This window comes from Ambystoma mexicanum, chromosome 5p, assembly GCF_040938575.1.
Source record: "Ambystoma mexicanum isolate Mex_15411 chromosome 5p, UKY_AmexF1_1, whole genome shotgun sequence".
NCBI classification, from domain to species: Eukaryota; Metazoa; Chordata; class Amphibia; order Caudata; family Ambystomatidae; genus Ambystoma; species Ambystoma mexicanum.
The window spans coordinates 235,414,926-235,440,552 of NC_090930.1; positions in this window are offsets into that span (position 1 = coordinate 235,414,926).

A 25,627-nucleotide genomic window follows, 5' to 3' on the forward strand; every position below is an offset into this window, starting at 1 on the left:
GTCGAGGACTGAGGACGGAACTCCCCGGATTCGGAGGTTATTCCGACAGGCTCTGTTTTCTAAGTCTTCTTGTTTGTGTTCGAGGATTTCGCACCTGTCTTGGAGGGCTCTTACTGTTTGCTGGATATCTCCCATAGCAGATGTTTGGTCTTGGGAGCGGTCCTCGATCTCACTCAGTCTCTGCTCCACCTCGGTCACCCTGTGGTCCGTTTGTTCCAATTTGGTGGTGAGTTCCGACATGCAGGACCGAAACTCAGCTTTGATGTCTGCCATAAACGCCAGTAGATCACCTCTGGTAGCTGGGGTGTCACCCTCCTGCTGGGAGATCGTTGGGGTGGGTTTAGCTGAATCAGGTTTCTTTCCCTTGTCAGGAGCGGTGAGCATGGTGGCAATGTCCACGTTTTTAGTAGCTTTCGACTGTCTAGACATGGTGGCGAATCGTGGGTGGGAAGATGGTTTGGAAGGCCCACCCTGTGGTCGGGCGTCAAGGCTCTTGATTAAGGAGAGGGAATGCTGGTTCCGGGCTTGGCCGGTGCACAGTGGCTTCAAATAAGGGGGTGAGCTCTCCAGATCTTGGTGGTGGGCAGATGTGTGGGGCGTAGGTCCCGGTGGGTAGATAGATTGTTGTGCGCCCGCTTGGGACTGGGCCAGGGAGAAAGAGCGGGTGATACAGTGGGCCGGGGCGCCCCAGGAAACACGCAGCCAAGTCGCTTCTGTAGCTGAGGGGGGGCTTCCCCTCCGGAGTCAGGGGTAGCCCGGGCGGAGGGGCGGCCAGGCCCGGGGGTTAGCCTAGCCGCGCCGGGGGGCGTCGGTGAGGGCCTTAGGCCGGGGCTCCAGGTGGGCAGCGTTGGTTCGTGGTGCGTAGGTCAGGCCCTCCTCGGGGCTTGCAGCTGTGGACCCCCCAACGCGGCCAGGCCAGGACCACCCCTCCTCCGTGGACCCAGGCCCGGATTCCCCGGTGGGGATGATAATGGGAGGGGACCTCCAGGTCCCGGGCCAGGACGGAGGCCCCAGACGTTGGTATGGGCCGGGGCGCCCCAGGAATGCGGCGTATGGGGTCAGGATCTCCGGGTATTGGTCGGGTAGCGAGGAGTGGAGGCTGGAGCCCGCTCCGGGGCTGCCGGGGGACGGAGGGGGGGGTGGTGTGGCCCCCACCTCAGGTGCTGTGGCAGGTCTGGAGGGCTCCTCTCGTGTGGCCCCGGAGGGATGGGAGGCCAGCCCCCCACCCGGGTCCTCACCTTCAGCAGCCCCTACCTGATAGGCACCGTCCGTGCCGTTCTTCGTCGGGTAGCCACGGGCAGGCCTGGGCCGGTAGCGCGGGAAGCGGGGGCCCCCCGCGGGCGGCTCAGCTGCGCAGCGGTCTCTTCGGGGAGACCACCGGAGGAAAAGTCCGGGGGGCTGGTGCCACTCCGCCGCGCCCCGGGCACTCGAGGAGTTGAGCCGCGTCCGGATGCGGCCTCAAGGAGCTCTCTTCGCCCTCCTGGGCCGGGGGATGAGCTCGGCCGCCATCTTGGGAATTCGTCGCTGAAGACGACTCGGGAAGCCGGGGCGAATAACTTCGTCCCCGCTGGGCGTTATGATCCCCGCTTCAGCCTGTATGAGCCCCAGGCCATCCGACGTCCATAGGATCAGCCGGGCTCCGGTATCGAGGCGTAGAGCCGCATTAGGGGCCCAGAAGCGGCAGGCTTCGCACGGCGGGCCTCAGGGGAGCAGCCACATCGCTGGCGCTCCAAGCCACGCCCCCCATATATCATATTTCAAAACATTTCAGATGTCACCAATCAATAACCAATAAAAAATGTTCAAAATATTTCTTCCTTAACGCCATTAATTGGGAGCAATTGCCAATAAAGTGCATAAGAGTCTCTGGTTCAGCCGCATATTTTTTAAAACCGACAAATGTTGGTGTTGGCCTAAATTATGTTCCATTTAGCCAAAACCTCTTTTGAATGCCATATAGTTAGGGCCTCATCACGAGTTTGGCGGTAACCCTTAAATCCGGCGGTAGCGCTGTTACCGCTGGATTTAAGGGTCCACCAGATCACGGGTTTGTCTGAGCTGGGGGGAAATCCGCCAAAATTTCACGCTCATACCGCCGGCGGGAAATCCGCCGGCAGTAAGAGCATGAAAGTTCCCTATTGCGCCCAATGAGGAATTCCCGAATGGGCTCAGTGGGGAATGGGCAATACCCGTTCTGTCAAACCCGGCACAATTAGGGGGGTATGATGGTAGGGCTATTAACGGCGGCGCCAATAGCGTTACCGCCCAACTCGTGATGAGGCCCCTAGTCTAAATCACGTAAATTAGTCACAATATCTTGCAGAATGAAATTGATTAGTGACATATGATTCTGGCATCTGAGGCTTTATATCAAGTGATGTATATACCTTAAGATGTTTTTGCTGAAGACATTTTGTTTGAGTATTTATCCAATCCCATTCCCAGATTATTTTCTTAGCCTTATTAAGATTGTGAATGAGAATGTCTTGAGTCACATCAGCTGCAAACAGGAACTCCGGCACTTTAGAGCGCCATACATTCATATGTTTATGATCTGTTGTATTTTTATATTTCGACAATACATCAAGCAGTGAGCCATTTTTGGTCTTCATTATACACTTCCTATGAAGGCTGCACAACTTCCACATATACATTGCATATGAGGAGATGAGGCCCAATTCAAACCTTAAAATGCACATGGAGACACTCTTTGGTAATCTTTACGATAACGTTCCAATAAACCTGCCCACACCAGTTTCGAGTCTCAGCCCCATAGATGGTAGATGGTAACGCTTTTTCTATATAGAATGTCAGCGCTGGTATTAAGGAATCTCTACCATATCTCTGATTTATAATGGCTGCTTGACAAACAATTATGCTCATGCCTACAGCCCAAACCGCTGGATGGAATTTCACCTAATTTGCCACAGGAGGGGCAGCTTCGTCCTGAAAGCATGCTTTTGTAAATTTGGTATAAATCCATACTTCCCTGTTTGCTTGTCGGACCGACCCCCGACTGGTCCAGAGGGTGCTGTGAGGTCCACGGACATGAGACATGGCAGCTGATTGAAAGGTAATGAGCTTGATGTTCATCAGATTTTTGGAAACGCCCACCATGTTAGATCTGCGGTCAGTCGGCAGTGTCCGCGGACAGCGCGCTAAGAAAAAAGTCTGGAAAACTCATTTTGGGTCATTTGGTGGTGGAAAGTGAGGCTGGGAATGCAGAGGGAGTGGAAAAAAGATTACAGGGGGCTGTTTTTGTAGGATGAAAAAGGCCAGGCAGCTGTCATAGCTGCCCGCAGATAGCGCAGTATTTCGCAGACAGCGCTGTGAACGGATGGCTTGGAAAACACATTTGGTATTATTTTATGTGGTTAGAAGAGAGTGTAGAAATGGTAGGGAAGTGGAATGAAAGTAATATGGACCTGTTTTAATAGGTAAAAAAAGGGTTTGGAAATGCTGCCGAGCCCACAGTCAAAGCCGGTGTACGCAGACATCTTTTCGATTGCTAGAGGGTCAGGGAGAGTTTAATTACTAGATGGTGTATGATACATACTTCTAATATAGTGTATTGTATTGTGGTGGTTGAGGCCAGTGGCCAAATTCTGGGGGCATGGCCACAGGCCATGGCCCCAAGAATATATGCACTGGGCACAACCACCACAGCAGTAATATGTGTATAGTAATTATAGGTAATGTAGTAGGAGTATGGGCAGAATTACATTAGTAGCAATATGTGTATAGTAAGTGTAGGTAATGAGTACAAAGAGTTTTTAATATGGAGGAATAATGTAATTGAACTGCATATGGTACTTATGATTGTAGTACAATTGAGGACAGTGCTTATAGAATATGTATTTGATTATAATTGCTGTGGTTACTTAGTGTTGTAGCATTATGCAGTTGCAATCTCTGGTTTATTTTCTGTGGAAAAAAACAATACAATTGGTTGAGCAGGATAGTTCAAAAGCTGTAGTTTATGCACATTTAAATATACATTTTATTTTTTAGCCCCTCACAACGAGTACATTGTAAGTACTGTGTTTGGTGCAACATTAGTGTATGACACGCTACTGTTGTATTGACATTACATAATGACTGGGTCATTGGGAAGAAATCTGTACTGGATTAAAAATAAAAATGATTACAGTTATGTGAGTGTAAGGGTGTTAGTATGTGTTTTTGAAGTATGTTGTGCTTATGGGAATGCTTGAAGTATTTAGATACCTGTTGGCGTATTCTAACTAGATTGACTTTCAAAAGTGATATTGTAGCCTTATGCATGTAGTTACATACCTGCTGGCATATTCTAACTGTAAATTGTGCTATAGTTTAGTGACTACATTTGGGTTGCAGGAATATCAAGTAGGCATTTGTTAAATTTGTTGGTAACATATGTTTTGGAGAAACAGAAGTATTGGTACATTCAAGCCGACCACTTCTTTTTTTACATATGCAGTTTAGTGCACTGAAGTGGTTAAGGCACCAGTGTGGTATACTTAACCTACTATTGGGAATGTTTTCTTTCCCAGAGATACTTGGCTGTGTGTGAAGCCTGTAAGCTTACAGCTATTTTTGGTACCATCCAAATTGTATCTTAGAAGCATTAGTATGACATGTGAGTTTATTTGTATGGTGAAATGATTGTTTTAATTGCAAAAAGGGCATAATATGCCATGATTTGCAATCTGCAGAAGTTGGTAAAATGCTATGGATTCAGAATGTGGTATGGATACATAAAACAACCATTCATTAGGTATGCGGTCTTGTGAAACACAGTTGCACAGAGTGCATGTATGTTTCCATGTGTATGAAATCTGGAAGATTTCATTTATAGGGATGTTTTTGGTGTCTAGTACTTGCAGTATGTACATTAGGAATTCTTGTGGATCTTCCTGTGTGTTTATGGTAAATGTTACCATTCCTGCACAGTAGTCCAATTCTTGCCTTATACCTGAGACACTCTAAGTATTGTCAGGATTATTTGTGGCATTTCTGTGAAGGACGGGAATTTGCAAACATAACTGGTCCAAGCTGAGTAAGTAAATGTTGTGAACAATTGGTGGCAATTGAAAGAGAAGATTCATTGTCACATTAGCATAACCATTTACTCCACTTGGGTTGCTGAATTTAAATGGACCAGAGCATTTTGTTTGTGGATCATTTGATGGGTCTGCACATGTTTCTGCGAAGAGGGATTTGTGTTTTTCTTTCGTGATGAATGTGCAGTTGATTTTGTACTAGAGAGTTTTGTGGTTGTATTGTTTGATGCAGGAGATGGTTGTTGTTTTTTAGTGGTATTGTTGGGAAATCTGCTTTAAGGTCTGTTTCTATTATTGGTCTTTTAAAAGGTTTATTTTTTTGTGTATCTAGATTGGTGGTGTATAGTGCCCATAGTCTGTTGTATTCCAGGATACAAGTAATGTCAGCATTGATGGCATGATGTCGGAACCATTATTCTTTTGTACTATGCATGTTTGGCAAGAGGCAAGAGGTTTGTGATACTTGACAGCAGAACTTCATCTTAGTCTTTTATTTTATGAATCAGTTGGGTAGCAAATATGTTTAAAAAGTTAGAGCCTGTTTTTAAAGTGTGTACAACTCCATAACATAGAGTTGCTACTTCACATTTGAATTGGCGGTGGAAAATGTATTCAACATTTTGTCTGAATCTGGGGTCTTATGAAGACATTTGAAAAAATAATATTTTGATGTACTAATTTGTGTGGACCTTTCATCATATCTTCCTCTTTTACCTGTAATAAAGAGTAGAGGAAAAGAACATGCTTCTACACTTTTCTACCATATGCTCATTGGGTCTCCTTTGGCTTGATGCATGTGATATGTTTCTAATGCATCGTCAATTTTGTCTTTGGCGTGCAGTGGGTGAATTGTATACTGGTCTAAAATGTTGGCTGCTTTAACACAATCTACACATTCAAATTGGACAGTTTCTGGTAACTCTTGAATAATGTGGGTGGTTTCTCTTAAGTTTTCCTCTATGATTATATCTTTGTAGCAGTGATTGTTTTCTTTTAGGTATTTTAGGGCTTGTCTAACTTAGTTTAAGTAGACTAGTTGTTGCCAATTTTTCGTTGGCTTTTGTTGGCATACTTTGTACAATCAAAGTTGATCTATTGACCATTGCACTCCTAGAGTTTGTACATTTTCTACTAAATCCAATGGTAAATATATTACTTTGCCACAGATGCTCTTTAGTAATTCGGATGGAGGTAATTTGGTTGATTTTGGTTGAAGGCGTTTCATAGCTTGAAATGGGTGCACTTTTTTTTTTATAACGCTGCCATACAAGATAAGCTACCTTTTCGGAATTAGGAATATTTCTAGGTTATTAGTGATAGCATGTGATGGCATATGGTTATTGTCTAGCTTTCTGTTGCAGTATGTGCACACTCTTGAGTATAGTTATTTTGTATTTACCTTCAGCTGTTAGATATGAAGCTATTTTGAACCATTGGGATTATTCATTGTCTTCTATTTAGTAGGCTAGATCTATGATTTTTGTGATCTTTTTATAAAACGTTTTGCGGCAACAGATACATATTTGGTTTGGTATTTCAGCAGACCTGTTCTGAAACTTAGCTATTCCTTTTTTGTATGCCTTTGTTAGGATGCTGGTGTTTATGAGGTTTTCAGTAATGTTTTCTATAGGACTTTCTGAGTCACCTTCCGTTCCCAAGTGTTTACTTTGGATGTGGTCTTGTAATTGAAGGAGTTCTTTGGCTGTTCCATGTAGGAGAATGTTAGTTACATTTTGCAGTTCTAGATCAGGACTTTTTGCATGGTGTAGTCAATGCACAAGATTCTGTATAGTAGAATGGTGTGCCACTAACATTTTGATGTAGTGGAAAGTGCTTGTGCAAGCAGTTCCTAAAATGCAGGCTAATCAATGACATCACAGACCAATGTGGCTGCACACTGGACAAGAGTCTATGCTTTGTACATTTTTCAGTTTACTTTTATCTTTCAGTTTCATAGAGTGATTGAGGAATTTTCGTAGAGATTTAAAGGATTGTTGGCGTACATTACACATTGAGCTGCATGTCAATTTGTACACTGGGCAGTTTGTTTGAGTGAAAGGAGCATTTGGTTCAAAGTTTGTTGGGGAATTTTCTTTCTATAAGGGTTTCTTTTGCCATAATGATGTGTTCTACCATCTCATACCCTCCGCCATTAGCATCTATGACAATTGTTTTTTGTTGTTTTTGTTTATATGCTTCTTCATTGAAGTATGGTTCTGTGCTGCTTATGTGAATCCATTCCCCATCACAGAAGATTGAAAAGGTCTCTATATTGACACTGCACATGTTTAGAAGTACTTGTAATATATTGATTAATTGACTTAGTGGTTTCATTCTGCTTAATATCAATATAACCAATTGTATATTTAGTAGAAAAGCACTGTCAATTAGAACTTGCAGGATTAGTCTGCAGTAGTTTTTAAGGGTAAATTGTGACTTTTCAGATCTTTTTATAATATTGTGAAGAACTCTATGGTGGAAACATTTTTGTAAATTATTTTGGGATTATTTTGTTAGTAGGTCTGCTTTTCTTTGTACATCATTTTTCACTATTTGTTTTTGCACGAGGTGTGTTACTTTATTTTTGTGTGGCTAGTTTAGTTTTGTCCAGTGAGGCTACTAGCTCTTTTGTTTTAATGTTTTCTTTTTTTAGAGGTGGTGTACTTTTAGTCTTATCTGCTCTACTTTGTCTTTCTATTGTGTCTGATCGGAACAGAGAAAGGTTGCATTGGAAAGTTGTGCAATGTATCTGCATGTATGGTGCATGGGTATGTGGGTGTGATTGTAGAGATGAATAGAGTGCTGTTTAATTGTGAGGTGGTATATTAGGTGTGGTTGGGAAGGTTGTGAGAATAAGAGTGTACAGACTTGTGATGGTGTTGGGTTAGAGAGTAAGGCAGTGGTGTTGTGATGCAATCTGTACAGTGATTGTGTTGCTTTGAGGCTCGAGTTGGTGTTGCAATGATGGTATGTAGGTGGAAATAGTAAGAGTGTGAATGGTGGAATATAATGGGCTAGAATGAAATAAATGTTTGCTTGAAAAGAATCGTCTGCGGTAATACATATAGTGGAACTGCGCTGATGTAATTACATACATACACATGGTACATTATAGTACTTACTTTTTCAGATGCAAAGGGTATTCATTTTTGGGTTGTTGATTTCAGTGATGTGCTTCTTTCCTGTAATTGGAAAATAAATTTAGTAGGGATATGTGGTAATGGCAAAGTACTTTTAGTAAGCATGGTTCATATTTAGAATGGAAGGAGGAGTGGCAGGGATATAGTTATTAAAATTGGTGGACGGTTACAAATTGTCACTTTTAGAAGCATTTTCATGAAAGTTAAGAAATGCGTATGTGCATTTGTAGAAGCTCTGTAACGTTTTGTAAAAGAGAAGAAAGGTTGATGGCAAAGAATTGTAGTACGCTTCCAAATGGCAATTGGTCTGTGGAAAGTTAATATGTTAAGAGTAAATCCATAATGGCCAACATGATGCATTCCAATCTGTAGATGTTTATGTAGTCCTAGATTTTTGTTTGCATTATGGGACTTGTAGTTCCACTTTTACCATTGTGAAAGTTGAACTACAATTCACAGAATGTAGAGAAAAAAGTAGGACTGCATTAGCAGCTGAAGTTTGGAATGGGTTATGTAAGGAATTATACTTGTACTGTCAATATATTAAAACGTACACACTGAGTGCCAATTACAAATAGTGTACACATCTATTTTATCTGTTTTTATTTTCTTGTGTGAAAAAGTTACACATATGTGCTGTAAATGCAGATATGCATTTTTTATTTGCTTAAAACTGCTTCCCAAGTAATATTTTGAAAGGCACAGAATTGTATACGTTTGTTTGATGTACATGTCACAGTTTCAAATCCTGAAGTAAGTTGTGCTTTGCCTTTGCATTCTGGGACTTGTAGTTTGTGTTTTATTATGGGATAAGTGGAATTGGAAGTGACAGAATGCAAATGAAAAAAGAAAGAATTAAGAAGCACCAATACGTTGAAATGGGCGGTTCTGGGATGTATGCATGTGCCGCCAACATATACAACTGGCAGACACCATGTGGCATTTAAAAATGGTCTACAAATGTATGTCATGTGCCTTTCTCTTATATTGTGAAACAGCAACACAGTGCTGCTATGAATGCACATATGCATTCTTTAACTTTCATCACAAGGATTGTAAATGGAAACAGTTTGAAGTACAGAGCATTGCAATTGTTTGCTGCTTCATGTGAGCAGGGGATGAATGCTGGAATGCATTGTATTTGCTAGCGTGGTTAAAAAAGAGAACATGCTTATTGAGAAGCGTATTGCAGGGTCAGTAGTAGGAACCATTTATATATGTATATTTTTGAAAGAGTTGAAGAAGACATGTTTTTAAATGTAAGCATACCTGTACTAAATTCTGTTAGATAAGGATCTTGGAGAATCTTGGAATAGAAACCTTGCACATATGTAAAGTACTTTTTTAATGCAGATGTATTTCATTAACAGGTGATGTGTACTCTGAGAGTTCAAGTGTTCATCTGAAGAGTTGAAGTGAGGTGACAGGGTTATGTGCAGATGGATATGTGGTTCTTTGAAAGCAGCCAATGAGGGAGTGTTGAGAACATGAAAGTGGAAAGGGTAGAAGGGCTGCCACTGTGCTATGTGGTCCACTGACATCTCAGTAGTCATCAGAATGCACGTGCCACACTTGGGTCTTTTGAGAGTGCCTGACATGGAAAGGGGGCTGTAGGGATTAGCCAATCAAGTTTGCTGGGTGTGGTGTACAGGAAGAGGGGGTAGTAGGAGCTGTGTTTACAGGAGTTGTGAGATCAGTGACAATGGCAATGTCTTTTAGAAGGTAGACTGTGGATACTGGGGGACTCTTCAATTCAGTCATTGAAGATGCATGCTGATAATCATCGCATCCTTGGAAATATTAGATTGGCTGAAATTAAAGTTTTATGGCATGCAGTTTGTGGCTTGAACTGGGCAATATTGCTTTCATTCTGGCTCACTTTTAATGTCCAGACATTGTGATTGTGCATTGTGGAGGGGACAGTTTTGGGTTTGTGACTCCAGTGTCTTTGGTAGTTGCAGGGAGGATTTCTTTAAAAGCTGAATGCAACTGTTTCCTGCTGCTCAGATTATTTTTTGGGAAATAAATCAGAGGTGAACATCGAGATGTCCAACTAACTTTTTAATTCCTCAAATTGAAGAATCCAGGCAGATGGGCAATAAAGGTGTATCTGCTTTTTTATATGCTAAACAAATGTCATGTTTTGGAATGATAATGTAAATTCTGATGGTGTGATTTTTTTTTGTAAAGATGGCGTTCACTTCGCAGATGTCGGAATTGCAATTTTCCTTTCCAATCTTAGTAATGCATTGCAGACGTTCCTGTAAGGAAATGTAAACAAAGATGTAAAGTGTACAAAAAAGGAAAAATAAAACATTTAAAAAGTTATTTTCAGAGCCACGACTAAAGAATAAATAACTTATATTGTGTTTAATTCCACACCGCTTAGATTGGGCAAAATGTCCACAGACACCACGGTAATCCGCTGATGGCACGTACCACATCTGGATCTTTTGAGGTTGCCTGGCATGCAATGGGGACTGCAAGGAGGCAGTACAGGCGAGGTGTCTGTCCACATTGGAGACACAGCCAATCGGGTTTGCTGGATATGTTGTACAGGAAGTGAGAGAAGCAGGAGTTTTGTTAGTAGGAGTTGTGAGAGCATTGAAAATGTCCATGGCATTGTCTTTCAGCAGGCAGAGTGTATGGATTTAGTTACAGGGATGTTATGGTTACAGATAAAACCGAGAAAAAAATGTTTGCCAGTTATGGTAAGCTAAGCAACCATAGCTCGCGCCACCAGTGTGCACTGCAAGGACTAACACCCATGACATCAAACATGCCATCACAAATGTCAATGATGACATCACTGATGACATCACATGTGTGGCTGCCTCTTTTTTTGTTCACTGACATAAGTAGGCCAGGTGCTTTTCTTCACTAACAGTCAGGAACAAAAAATTCCAAAGGTTCTATCTTTATGTATGGCACCCTTCTCATATGTTCTTGCACTCATTTCCTTTTAAATTTACTTACGAGGAAGGTGTCCTACAAATGGACAAGCCTCTATGCATATGCTTTCTCTTTAATTGAGAGAAATCTAAACTGAGCGTGCCCACAATATGAAAACCAGAACAAAACTTGGTGTCATAGTTTACCCATTTAAGTGTAATAAATTGGGTTCTTATTTCAAATGTTGTGAACTTTTTTGCAAAATCATGCCTTCCAAGCCTCTAACTGTGCACCCCTGCAGGGTTTACACTTTAGAGCAAAAACCTCTGCTACCCAAATCAAGGAGTATGATCCTGCATCGCACAAAAACATGCACAAGCACCAAACACATTCACAAAAACACACAAATGCACACACACACACAAAACATATTCTTGCATATATGCTTCTTCTAACGCTCGTGGTGCTAAATACTGTGAAATATGTTAAGAATGCAAATACTTCAAGCAGCAGCTGATTTTGGGGAGCCAGATTTAGAGAAGAAATTCTGAAGGATAACTATGACATTTGGTAGGTTCTCTAAAAACCCTTTGTGAATCAGGCTCAATACATTATCACAGGACCAAAAGCTGGGGTATTACATTGGACTTATGATGCAGATGCTTACTTTGCAATATGTTTTTTTTTTTTTATTATTGAATATAGTTGTATTACAACAACTTTTTCAATTTTATACATGTTACAAAAATCCATTCTTGCTTAAGTAAAAACATTAAATCAATAAAACAAACGTTTACAATTACAACCATCTTCCACATCAAGTTTTCACAATATGTTGTGTATTGCTGTGGATGGAGTTGTTCTTCAGATTGAGCATGGTACATTGTTGGGTTGTGGCCCCCAGCAACGGTGAATGGATGGGGCATCCCAACGATGGAGATTGGATTTTCTGGTTCCTCAATGGGCCTCAGCTACCGGTACCTTGGGAATGGGTGGGGTCTTGGATGCTACAGCTATCCATGAGTCTGAGGACCAGCAATGATGCCATATTTTTGTCATCACAAGGAGTCATGCATCTTGGGCATCGTCGCTATCAAGGTGTCAATTCTGGAATGCTCTTTGTAGTGGTATTGGCCCCCTCTGGCCAGCATTACAGGATGTGATGGTGGACACAACCGTTTTTAAGTGTGAAGCATTGTTTTGTGTGGCTGAGGATGGGGCTGCCATATGGCAGATGATGCATTACAGCTGCTTAAAGGTATGTTGTGTGTCATACACAGTGGATGGAGGGTTTTATACAGCCTTTAAGGGGTATATTGTTGAAGAAAATATACAAAGCTTTAACATAGTTTTATTCTGGGTAAGATAGAGAAGGCCGTGCATTTTAATTGTAGGATTCAATGTAGCGCTTAAATACTGAATAAAGAAGCACAGGCACAGCAGTGTTTGCTTTATCAGCAGCAGAAGGCTGAAATGCTAAGCCTGTAGTGAGTTAAACCCTGAAACACAAAGGGTATTCTGTATTTGATGACCTCTAGAAGGTCAAACTTGCATTCCTACCGTGTATTCATAATACATGTTAGCACTTAATCACGGTCTGTGGAGAAGAAGCCGCTGCAGAGTAATCAGAGCAGCAGACCCGGATAGTGCTTACATACGCGAGGACCGAAGGAAAGTAATAATATAGCCGCTTGATGAGGCGATCTAACGGCGCCTACAACACCCCCCCTTTTTCCTCTTGCATACGATAAGCAACGAGTATTAAAAGAACTGCAGGGGATAAGACAAATTGCACAACGCGTATATGGGCAGGCAACACAAGACAGTGCCACTAGTTTGAAGTGGGCGGAGTAAGAACACACATCTGGAAAAAGTCTTTCCATTAGGGAGTCAACACCCCTTCATTTGAAACTACATGTCCTGAAGAAGATGACCTAAACAAGTGTGGTTATGAAACCGGTCGACCTTATTAGAGTATGAGCTGGACTCATGCTTTTCTATGATCTATGTCATAAAACAACTTGACATAATCAATAAGAATTGAAAGTGACCTTAGGTATAGGTCTGTTTTACTGTGTCTATATGTATGTAAGGACCTTATTGGGTAGGATCCTTAGGTGTGTGATATCAGCAAGAGGTGTAAGATCTTTATAGGTGCTAGTATTACGTTGTTTAGATAAATTTTAATAATATACAACGTGCTGCATAGAAAGCCCTATAAAAATCTAAAAAAATCTAATACCGGGCATTATCTAATGTAAAATGCCCCATTTGTTCCAATTTGGTCTTATTAATTATTGTTGTTACTAAAACACTAAGTCTGATTTTTAATAAATGAGTTTTGTCTTTGTAAGAAGCGGTATTAATTCCTTTTGTTTTCTCCTCTAGACTGGGGGTCCCATATCTCTCTGTAGAGTGACGGCCCCCCAGTGAGTGTTGTTTAAAAGTATATGATGTACTGAGTATACACATGTAATAGGTGAGTTAAACCCACCAGGAAGTTTGCCCATAGATATCTGTAGATGGTGCATTAACCCATTAGTATTTGTTATTATGGATTCCAGGATACAACATCTGTTGGCTTGTGTGCTTGTTCCCTGGCAGGGCCTTCCAGTTGCGGTAAGCGTTACTTTGCCAGACAACTTTGAGAAAAACACCCACACTGCAATGAGTCACATCTCCAATAATATATTCTGGTTATATAGCTGCTGGCAACCCCTTTATTCATTCTTGCAACAGTTTAAGCACCTTCATTTTGTAGAAGGTATGCCTGACAGTCTCAATGGTGATCATTTACTGGCACTGAGCATCGTGAATATGATCATCGTGGACAATGATTGAGGCCATATCGCTAAACTAGAAAAAGCCTTTAATCAATACTCCCATCACAGCAATGTGTTATATGATACAGAACTTTTTGAACAAGGGCAAGAGCAGCAGATCAATAACGTTCAATGCTAGTATATAGTATTTTTTAACCCCCAATAAACAACTATCCATGATAGCTCGACAATGTAGCCATCCAAAATGTGATTTTTTATTGAGGCTTTTGAAGATGCTAACAGTAAGCCCTATCTGTGGGTTGCTTTAAAAACAACCACTCTAGAGCATTATAGATTGTGCACCAATATATTTCTGCCTGAACTGCATCCTGTTTATACTCTTAAAAAGACATCTAAAAAACACCATTAATCACAATACCTCATCAGTATCCCATAGTGGGTTCACCATGTCGACACGCATATGGAGAGACGTTGTACTGCTCAAAATTCTTGAATACACCACGTCTCAGCAATGCAATGCCATTCTAGCCATAGTCTCTGTCGATCTGGTGGCCGCTATTTCTGAGATTGCCCAGAAGACTCTAAAAGGACACATCCACCTAACACACCATCAAATAAGTGTGTTGCAAAAGATAAAGGGTGTAATCAAGAATTTAGTCAACAGGTGGATGTCACTAAGGGCTAAAAGGAAAGTGGTCTCTCAGGCCGGCGGATTCATAGGATCTCTCATAGGTATAGCCCTACCACTAATCACCAGCTTGCTCGGTGGTCAGTGATGGAGCACACTCATAATATGTATTTGGTGGAAAAGCAGCATTTAGAAAGTCTAGTGACCTCCACACCCACTGTGGATTGGAATATACAGAAGGTTGCCACCATGCGGCTCAACTCTGCAATGAATGATGTTTTTTAACAGACCAGATTTGCCGACGCATGTTAAAGTGGCCTTATATATGAACATTCTGCATAAATACTTAAACCACGCACTGCACACTAATGCAGAAAAAAAAAAACTAACCTTATACAATGCTGCCCGAAGAATCTAGCATTGTGAAGGTCTGGCTGGATTAGACCCTGTTGTGGCTGCTGTGATGAATACCCTTAGCCAATGCTATGAACCTAAAGTGGAACTATTACTAAATATGATGGTTTGTGCAAGCGGTGCACTGACATTCATTGTGGTTAATGTTGCGCAACGCTGCCGTCTGGATTGGCTAAAAACTGATTCCCCTGCTACGCCGCACCTATAGAGCCACCTGGAGTAATAACCCCTGTAAACAGATCCCATTCACCCAGTCATGACAAGGGGTGGAATACCACACGGTTTAAGGACTCTTTACCCACAACCTCACAAATCTACGATGTCCCCGAGAGCCATACCTCTGAAGCATCTAGGCTGGGCCAGGAATGCGTCTGGGCTATTTGGTTTTCTGATTAATCCAAGCCATCCATTGTCTGAATGTTTGTGTTTATTTTCTTTTTGTAATGAAATGTATTAAATGTATTTTTCTTAAATACATAAATGTCTTTTCAAATCATAAAACAGACCGCTTCTTTTTTACGTTGTCCTATTTATTATATATAATAACACGCAACGCTTGTTGATTTTTAAAACGTTATTTTATTGATACATGTACAACTACATAGACAATCGACATTTACATTTTTGACACACTGTAAAAATTTTGAGAGATTTATACAACATAGGTAACATCTTGTTAACGAATCGGGTCACCATTTGATCGTTTTGCTTGTGGTTGTTTGAATACATTTTCAAAACAGCCAACAGTGATCTCCATTCTGACATTAGACTGATAAAGAATATACAGTGCTCACCGCAGTTAATGGCTTCAGAGTCTTGGACAGGCATGGTGGTATAACATAAATATGTTGCAATGCTTTTTACATAATCCATTAAAATCCATTAAAATGCTGGCATATATGGGGTGTTGCAGGAAGTGTGCCAAACTGTCAAAACACTGTTAGCATTTCCCACTGCAACCACAAAGCTACGCACTGTTTTCCACCACGGGCCTGCAGATTGGTGCTCACCATCCGGCTAACAGGTCGATTCCTGGGTAGATGCTTGTGGCATGTGAAAAGATTTCCACGCCAGTCAATGTTTAGGCAGAAATCCTTTTATCTGGAGAATATCCATTAAAAATCAAAGAGTATGTTTCGTTGAGCATTGATCCGAAAATGCTATAAAAAATGCTCCCCAATAACAACAAGTGTGTAGCAGTTAGCTTTCTTTCAACATTATCTTAGCGCATAGGTTCCCACTCATCAGGAGGTTGAAATAACCCACTGTTTCTTTGATGGGTCTTAGATCAAAGGCCAGTATGGTATAGTCGAGGGCCTTCTTGTTGCGTGTGATTGTAACACTGCATCACACATGTGATTCCCAATGACATCTACCAGACCCATGCATTCCTTGATTATGTTCAGAACTCCAAAGTTAGGTATGTATGTTTTGGCAGGGATCCGAACACTCCTTATGTAGAGCTGCAATATTGATGTTTCAGTGTTTGAAGTTGAAGGGATTGCGATCATTTGTGCTGGTTTCAACAATTCCAATGATGATTTGTTTTGGAAGCTTCTGCAGGAACAGGTTGTCTTGACTGGTACCATGACTGCCGGTAGGAATGCTGAAGACTTTAAGGGTGTACCTCTCCACTGGTACTTCACATTAGATATGTGTGATGCCTCTGCATGTGCCAGTCTAAAAAGTCAGAGAGACCATAACATGTTTAATGAATAAACTCATCAATATGATGACTAGCTTGTATTAGTCGGCGCCCCCTCTAATGCGGCAAAACGAATTTATGTTTCTGGATAATTTCACTTTCAGGTCAACGCTGTTGATCAATAGTTTATCCTGGAAGAAAAGGTCCACATGTAGATGGCCTAGTAAATTGAATACTGTACTAGGCCTTGTGTGATGGGCTCTCTTCATGAACCCTGTGTTTTACACCATCCAGAGCAGTGTTTTTGAAATTCCCCATGTTGATGTGGTAAAAGAGTTCTACCGAGAAATGCCTATTCATGGTATCGTGGCCATAAGTTGAATAGGCTCTTTATATAGGCTCTCTAGGCAGACATATTTATCACACAGAGTTAACATTTGGTCACCCAGTGTCACGTCTACCTGGTTGAACATGGTGGCTATGGGATAGGTGATGGTGGCCATGCATGTGGTTGTCTCAAAGTCTGTCCCGTCTACCTTTATTATTTTACAAGTTAGATGCAGCAGCGTTTCGTTCAAATCCAGATACATGTCTGTCGAGCCTGACACAAAGAATTCTATGGGGGCTAGCAGTGAAAGAGCTGCCAGAGGGGTGGCCTCCATGAAAAACCTGTTAACAATGCTGATCTGGTTCGGGGTTTGGTGAATATAACAAACTCCAATTTCACACACTCCCCTGAGGCTCTTTGCAAGGCCATTGTTCCTTAAAAGATATCACTGCCCTTGTGTCTTTTAGGGATAACTTGTTTCTTATTCTTACTCGGCTGGCCACGTTGGGCCTTCGATCTGCTTTTCTTGGTCGGTTTCGCTGGGCTGCGCAGCTGGAATGCTATTAACACTCCTTTGTGGTCTATAAATGAATCCTAATCCATCCTGGCCCTCCTTTTTCTGTTTGGTGAGATGCTCGGCATCTGCCGTTGTCACACATCCCATAACGTCTTGTGTGGTTTAGCAAATTCAAAGCCATGCTCTAGGAATCTCATCAGGTGTCTAAAGAAACTTCTAAAGATACTGCCTACTTCCGCTTCATACATTACAGGGCTTCTGCTAAAATATGGCTGATCACTGTAACTGGAATGGTTCAGGTAATATTCCATATGATCCCTGGTAGTCTCCATAGTTCTTCACCACCACCATTATAATACTGTTTTATTAGTCTTGCAGCCAGTGTGGTCTGAAGTGCAAGCGCAGCAGTATTGTTCTGTATTTAAAGGAGACAAAATACCCTTGGTCATCTCTTATCTGTATGTTGATGGTGTCAAAATGGATTTTACACACAGAAACGTAATCAGGTTTGTTGTATTGAATGTTCATAATATTGTTGTTGTTCCCTTCAATCTCCACAATTCTAAGTAGTGAGTGTAGCTATCCCCCACCTTTTGATACTCCACGATATAGCAGTAAAGCAATAAGCTGTAAAAACCCCTGTTAATGTCGGCAGAGGAATTTTCCCATGGTTCTTTACTTACAATGTGTTGCATGGATCCCAATATTTCATGCAGTCGCCACATTGTTGCAAACCTGACAGATGCATCCGGAACCTGCAGAAAAACATTTGGCTGCTGAGGGTCTTGCTGTAACGTGGTATCGCTGTACTCGGGTATGATTGATATGGCTTTGTGGATGCTCCTGATAAGTTCCTGTATATCCAGAGCCTCAGTGGGTTTGTTCGTTTTATGATAAACACGGCTTCCCCTTTGCCTAAAGAATCCCACAAGTGGACGTACTGAACTTCAGTGAGCGCCACCATCCATTGTCCCTCCAATTTTACTAGTTTGGCCAGCTGCAATGTGAAGTTGGAAATTGTGTTTCCTGGGAATGTCTCCACTAAAGCGTTGTTGGAGAGCATAATGTAAAAAGGTGTAAACTCCATACTGCACCTATTATTCACCCATGCCCTCTAGACATCCGGTGTGCACCCAACTCTTGAATTTGTCAGGCCACCCCAGTCATTTGATTAGATATTTTTTGCTACCACCACCATCTTTACTCGTTATAACTTTTTCTATTCTACAAACTCACTGTTGGTCTTTACTGAATTTCATGCTCCTGTGAAGAATCCTGAAGACCCCTCACTTAAACTGTGCCTAAAGTCTCCTCCCAGGTGGCCAGGGGAGGGCAGACGCTTCCAGGTCTCAACCCTGGTTATGGTGTACTGTGGGAGGATCACCTGGGTTGAGACAAGACCTAGGGAAGTGGGGAGATTCCATGGGGTGGGACACAGTATTTTTCCTCTGAAGGGGATATTCTTACCACTATGCCAGATGAGGTTATGTCATAGTGCCATTGTAATATCTCTCACTCTCCTGTTAAATCTAAGGCGGCAAAACCTACGAATGTGTCATCTGAACCTAGTATACCAAAAGAAAGAAACATGTTGGTCCCTAAAAGCAAATGTCTTCCTCAATATCAAGGGTACACTACAAGGAATAGCAAACGTGTTGCCTTCTCTACACCATCGTCTTCTAATAGAGTTGAAACCTACAGCCCCTCTGTTAAAATTAATAAGGGAATTACATCTTCCTTTAAAAATAAACAAGCAGTAGAACAACCTAACTTTAATAAAGTAAACTACATGTCCCAGAATACCACAGGGACTGAGACAAGGAGAAGGCCTGAACAAGCATGCAGAAGTGGAGGACAGGCAATTAGGCCTAAGAGCCTTTTCAAAATTCAGGCAATTAGCATTAATGGCCTGCACCTGAAACTAATTGCCCCACCTATGAGGTATACAAGGCTGAAGCAGGAGAGGAACAAAGGAAGTAGCTGGAACAGGGGCTAGAAGGCTAGCAGTAGTAGCAGAAGCAGAAGTGTGATCACCGGGATGTAGGTACATCTGATTTTACCGGCAAGTTCTGAGAGTGTCCTGTGCTCACATACCCTGCCTTGCAGAGGGAAAGACAGGCTGAGAGTGAAGATTTTTTCAGGTGCCCCTAGTGGCTGAAATTGCAGAGCTGCAGCCGTGCTGGAGCAAACGGAGGCCCACAGCAGGAAGCAAGTTGAAGGACAAAGGAATGAAGGGCACTCCTTGTTCGCATGCCCAGACCTCAAAAACCTGTGATGCAGAGCGGTGTGGGTCCCAAGTGTGCCCACTGCAGTAGTAGAAGTGGAAGAAGTTGGGACAGTGAAGCGACCCACAACCGTATTGTTCAAGAAGCCAGTGACTGAAGCTTGGTGTTCACGTTCACTCAGAAAACCTTGCTGGTAACTGTTACCATCTCTAAAGGAACTTGCGTAAGATTGGAAGCGAGTACAAACTGTTCGACACTGTGAACAAATTATGGCCAACAGTGTAAATCTATTACGCACCCTTCTAGTAAAAGTCCTAGTGTTCTCGTAAGATGAAAAGCATTTAATTTCCCATTGTTGAGCTGTTAAAGTTGCCGGAGTGGTTGTGTGTCCCTAATTAAGAGGGAACACTTGCTAAAGCATTCAGGAAAAAAAATTCGAGTTGACTTTCACAACTGTTAAAAGTGTTTACTACATCAAAGGAAGGTCAAGTGTGACCAATTGTGATTCCCGACAGGAGTCAGAAAGCATCTCTGTGATAATATGTGGGAATAAAGGCCCTTACATTTATTTCAGGTTAGAGATTTACCTTAAAGAGTGGTTGTGTGTGCTTAAATCTGTTTTTCCTTTGAAGAATGACACTTGCAATATTAAGAACAAGTATTCTTTCAAAATTGAAGTTGTCGTAAGAACAAATAACCCAGCCAATAGGTGAACACTTTCTATAGTAAAGCAAGACCTGTTTAAATCTATGCACCTGATTTACGAAGTTGTGAATGATCCAGTGTCCTCTGATATAAGTGTGACATTTTCACCCGAAGTTGGAACTGTGGCAGTACAGCTTCAAGGTAGCTACTGTAACCAGTAAGGTGTGAATAAAGCTGAGAAGGGAGCTGGGTGCTTGTAAGAAGATTGAGCAAAATAATCTGTAATGCTGAGACAGCTGAAGTTTCAAGAAAGTCAGTCTTGAAGCAGAGGCAGGTTATACTTGTGGCAGTAATGCACACTGCCCTTATGTTGGAGAATAGGAAGGAAGACTGCCTTGCCCACCTGAAGAGATTGAAGTGTCTTGTCTTTAAAATGCCTAACCATCCTGAAGTATAAAGTTGAAGCAGAAATACCAGAACAGTGGTTGTGTATAATACTGTCAGTGGGTGTTACATTGAAGTTGGATGAAGTAGTGGCATACTGCAGAATCAAGGAGTCTGTCCCCACAGTAATAGTAGTAGAAAGATGGTTGTCAAGAGACAAACAACAACACAAGAAGAAGCATTCTGACAATTGTACCAAATGCACTGCAAAGGTCATAAACATATGTAAAGTTATATAAGGAGAAGTTGTTAACCTATTCTTTGAACTGTAGCAAAACAATCTTGGAAATAGGATATCCAGGATTACTATTGGTGCTGTTTTCGTTGCCGGATTTGGAAGGGGATCTTTTCAACAGAAAGCTGAAGAACTGTTACCAGTGGATTTGTGTTTGATGAACTTTTGTTTCATTTTGAACTTGCAAGAACTGGTTCAAGACTTTACTTTTCCTCTTGAACATTTGGGGAAGTTGACTTTGGACAATCCCGGAGAAAGGACTTACCCAGGAGAGATGAAGATCTTCAGAAATTCGGGTTATTTGTTCTTCACAGTTTTATGGTGTTTATGTTTCACTTTTAATGCTTTTTTGTGTAGTGTAAGTGCCAGTTTGTATATGCTAAGAGTTATTCCATTAGCCTTTAGTGTAGGTAGGGAATTCCCTGATTGAGTAGGTTTAGCGAAGAATTATGTGTAACCTTTTTCTTTAATAAAATGTTTTATTGTGGGAAAAACACAGGCAGTTGCCCACCTTGGATTACTGACTCGTCACAATATCCTCTCTGTAAACAAAAACCTTGAACAGCCTCCCCAAATAATCAACCTTACAGTTTTTTCCAGACCTCAAAGGAATTCTGTGGTGTTAGACCAGCAGCAGTGGTTTTAATAGATCTATGATGCGTGTTGCTATACAAATTTATAAATGCGGGTAACACCTCCACATATCTAAGGATGTTTTTAGCCATAAAGAATCACCACAGCCATGTTTTAAAGGTGCGTATAAAATGTTTTACAAAAGAGGCTTTGACTTTGGAGTGTGTTAAGAAGTGATGCACCCTGTGTTGTTTTAGAAAACTCTGTAGCAGCTTAATTAAAAACTCATTGCCGGCGTCCATCTTCAGTTTAATGACAACTCGGCCTTTGTTAAATATGTGTTTAAAAGCTGTTACCGTGTTGTGAACCATCGTGGTCTTAAAATCATTAACATAGGCATATCTTGATAGGGTGTCTATGATGGCTAGAATATAGTGGAAACCATTGTTGTCCCTGCAGAACAGGCTCAAAGCCATAATATCTGCCTGCCATTGTTGATCGATTTCAGATACTACGGTTGGTTATTCACCATTTAAAATGTTTCTGGGCTGGCTAGTGTAGTGCCTAGGCCTCCTGCACTGAATGCCATGTCTTGATTGTGCCCCTTGGCACTCAATTTTCATGGGGCAGTTTGCTCTATGCTGAATTAGCTATGTTATCCCCTCCCACTTGCAAACTGTTTTCTCAACGATACTTCTAACACATATCTGACACATGTGTCTAAACAGCTTAATTTTCACAAGGGGTTATTCGCTCATCCTATAGCCCATAATGTTTTAGTCATACATTGTTCAGTCCCTTTCCCAAACCTTATCTGTGTTAGCAGTTGTATCAGCCGCATCAATTCTACAGGATATTTAGGGTTCAACACATAACATATTTTACGTAGCGAATTATCCATGTAAGATATTTCCAAACATTTCTGAGCATCCTGTTAGGGATCATCAATTTTATGGCTGTAGCACCATCTGTAAAAGTGGTGTTTTATACACACTCCTTCACTATGGTCCTAAAAGTCTGAATAGCCTGGCAAATTACCACGGGGGAGAGCCACTGTGTTCGTATCGGTCTCCATTAGCAAGATACATTCCTTATGCAGGCTGTTATAGTGATCCCATGGGTTTTCCATTAGGTTAGAACAGCAAACACAATAAATAGCAATATAATAAAAGGGACCCACCTCAATCGGCATGATAGGCTGAAGTCTTCTTCATCTTGACAATCCAGTGAGCAGACAGACTTGGCCGGCCCCCTTCCCAATGGCCTTTCTTAAGGCCCAGTTTCTATCATGTCTGGCCCTGTCTGGAGTGGAGTGTGCTTTTTAAATCACTGCAACCTGCATTTTTTACTGTATTAGTGCTTTTTCACAAATTCGAACTCAGGTGTGCTTTCTATCCTGTGCACTAATTGCCTTACTTTGCACACCTCCTACTCTGTGCGTATCTGGATGCTAGGCCACCTCGTGAATTCCTGTGCACTGTGCGGCATCCCTGTCTCTCTCTCTTTCTCTCTCCCCCATACTCACATGGCCCGCTCTATCTATCCTATCTCTTCTAACTGTTATGCTATCACTTATCCTTCCTCTCTCAAAAAGTCTGGTAGAAAAAAGCTGATAAAAGCTCTCCTGGACTCTAATCCAGGCCCACCTATCACAGACACTTACATCAATGCAATTTCCAGACAGACATTTACAGACATCCTCATCACTGTTCCCTCTCCTGACCCATGCCCCCCCTCTTGTATCCAATCTTTCTCCTTTCTCCCCCTCACCCATTAATGGTGGCACTCGGTGGGAAGTACTTCTTGCATACTTTTCATCCTCTAGATGAATCAACGTCTATCACAGTGGCACTATCACGGTTCTCAACCTACACTTTTCCATCTCGACCGGCACCTGCCGTCTCTCATAAACTTCCTCCCTTCGCCTGCCACCCCTGCTTCCTCTCCCCTAACTCCTCCACTACCACCAACTGGAGTACCTCAACCCTGTACATGCCCTCAGAAAGCCTTCATAGGTGGTAACCAGCTTCACTTGGCAACTCTGAATGCTGTCAAACACTCCTCTTTGGAGCCACGAACAACACAGCGGAATTGCAAAACTGCAAGGAACTCTCCAATCCACTTTCAGTCACCACCTCTCTCCCTAATTCCCAATCTCTCTGTACCACCTTGGCATCCCACTTCACATCCAAAACTCAGGACATCCTGTTCTCACTCTTCTCCACCCACATCTCCTCTCCAATGCCTCCTCCCAAGCCTCCCTTTGCCCCCTACTCCTACCCTCCTCACTCTCCTAACTCCTACCCATAGCACCAGATGAGGTCTTTAATATGGTCCGCTCTATGAAGGCCTCCTCCAAACAGGTGCTCCCCTGCTCCCCCAGAACTATTAAGGACAACATCTCTCTCGTCCTGGCTCTTGCTGACTTCTGTAACCACTTCTTTGCCACTGGCTCTTTCCCTCTATCCCTCAAGCACTCCCTTGTACACCCTCTCTCACAAAAGCCATCTGCTGACCCCTCCTCCCTCGTTAACAATCACTCTATCTCTGCTACCCCCTTCCTCTATAAACAACTGACTCTCCACACTGATCTTGGTGGTTGCATTCATGACCATCAATCTAGATGAAAGTGGATTTTCAACTCTGAACACAGCAACTTGTTGTTCTTTGGAGGGATGGCCATTTTGTTTCAGGAATAGTGAAAGTAAGGATCAGAGTCTTTTGTCGTCACTGATGCTCCTCCTGTCACTTACAAAGGAAAGCACACATGTGATAGGGGATAACTCCTCAGAATGTGGCAAAACACTGGAACGCACTCCCTCAGCCCCTAAGAGCTGAAAAATCTTACTGGGCCTTTCGAAAAGCCCTAAGGAAACGGCTATTCACCTGAATCAGTTGGCTATCACCCTGTCGGCAAAGCCCAAATCAGCATTCTGGACTTTGAAACGGACCTATGATTGAACACTGCCATGATTGTACCTGCATGTTTACCTATTCATACCTACCACTGTCTAACATTCACCTATTCATATGTACACTGTCTAATCCTGAACTAAGTACTTTCCCAGTCTACGGGCTCCATTTAACTGGATTGTAGCGGCACAATGCCCGAGGGTTTGTGTGTGCTTTATAAATGCAAAAAATTAAAAGAAATAAAATAAACAATGCATGCTGTAAACTCTATTGCAAAGCCTTACTGAAGACATTACATGTTATCACTAACTGTGATACATTAAACATCATATAAGAAATGACTGCATCTTCTTAGCATACATATAAGGAAGGGTGATAGTATGCCTAATGCTTATAGAACATGAGACCTTTGATATAGATGCAGGAATACTGATGCAGTTTACAAACGATCCCTTATACTACGGCAATGGTTGTCCATTGTTCAAATATGATACTGATCATTGGGAAACACAAATATCCATGAACAGAAAAGATGAGATATGAAAAGCCAAGGATAAACACTATCTTGATCATGCATTCAAATGCATATGGATATAACTGTAGGGTCATGGATGACCATGTATGTCCATAACGCCATGTAAACGAAAAGACCCTGGTTGTCAACGGAATTCACATGAGCCATTTACCATTGAACGATAAACCATGTTGGCAAAAGAAAGCTGTTAAACACACACAGGGTTTAATTCATCAAGTTAAACACGTATATTCAACAACAGTCCTGGATAATATAAAGTACGGCCTATTAAATTATTTTATTGGCTGTGAATTCATTTTGACTATAATCCCCTACAGAAGAAGAAAGCTAAAGCTTTAACAATCTTCTCCAAATATCTGATTCAGTAAATGCAGATACTTACTGGGATGTTCAATTACGTGCCCCTTATAAAAAATCCTTTGCTTTTAGTTTTCCCATGCAAAGTGTCACGTGACCTTACCCGTAGTGCCGCTAATACTACACTACATTATACACAAACACATTCAATGTAAATCTGGTTATTTAGCATCAGATAATAGTATTAATGATAGAAGATGAGCATTTCTGTTACTAGGTTTCCATCATTTTATATAGCCATTGCAGACTACTAAATGGTGTTTCATGCTGACTGTTCAATTCAATTTGCAATGAAACGTGAAGTTTATCAA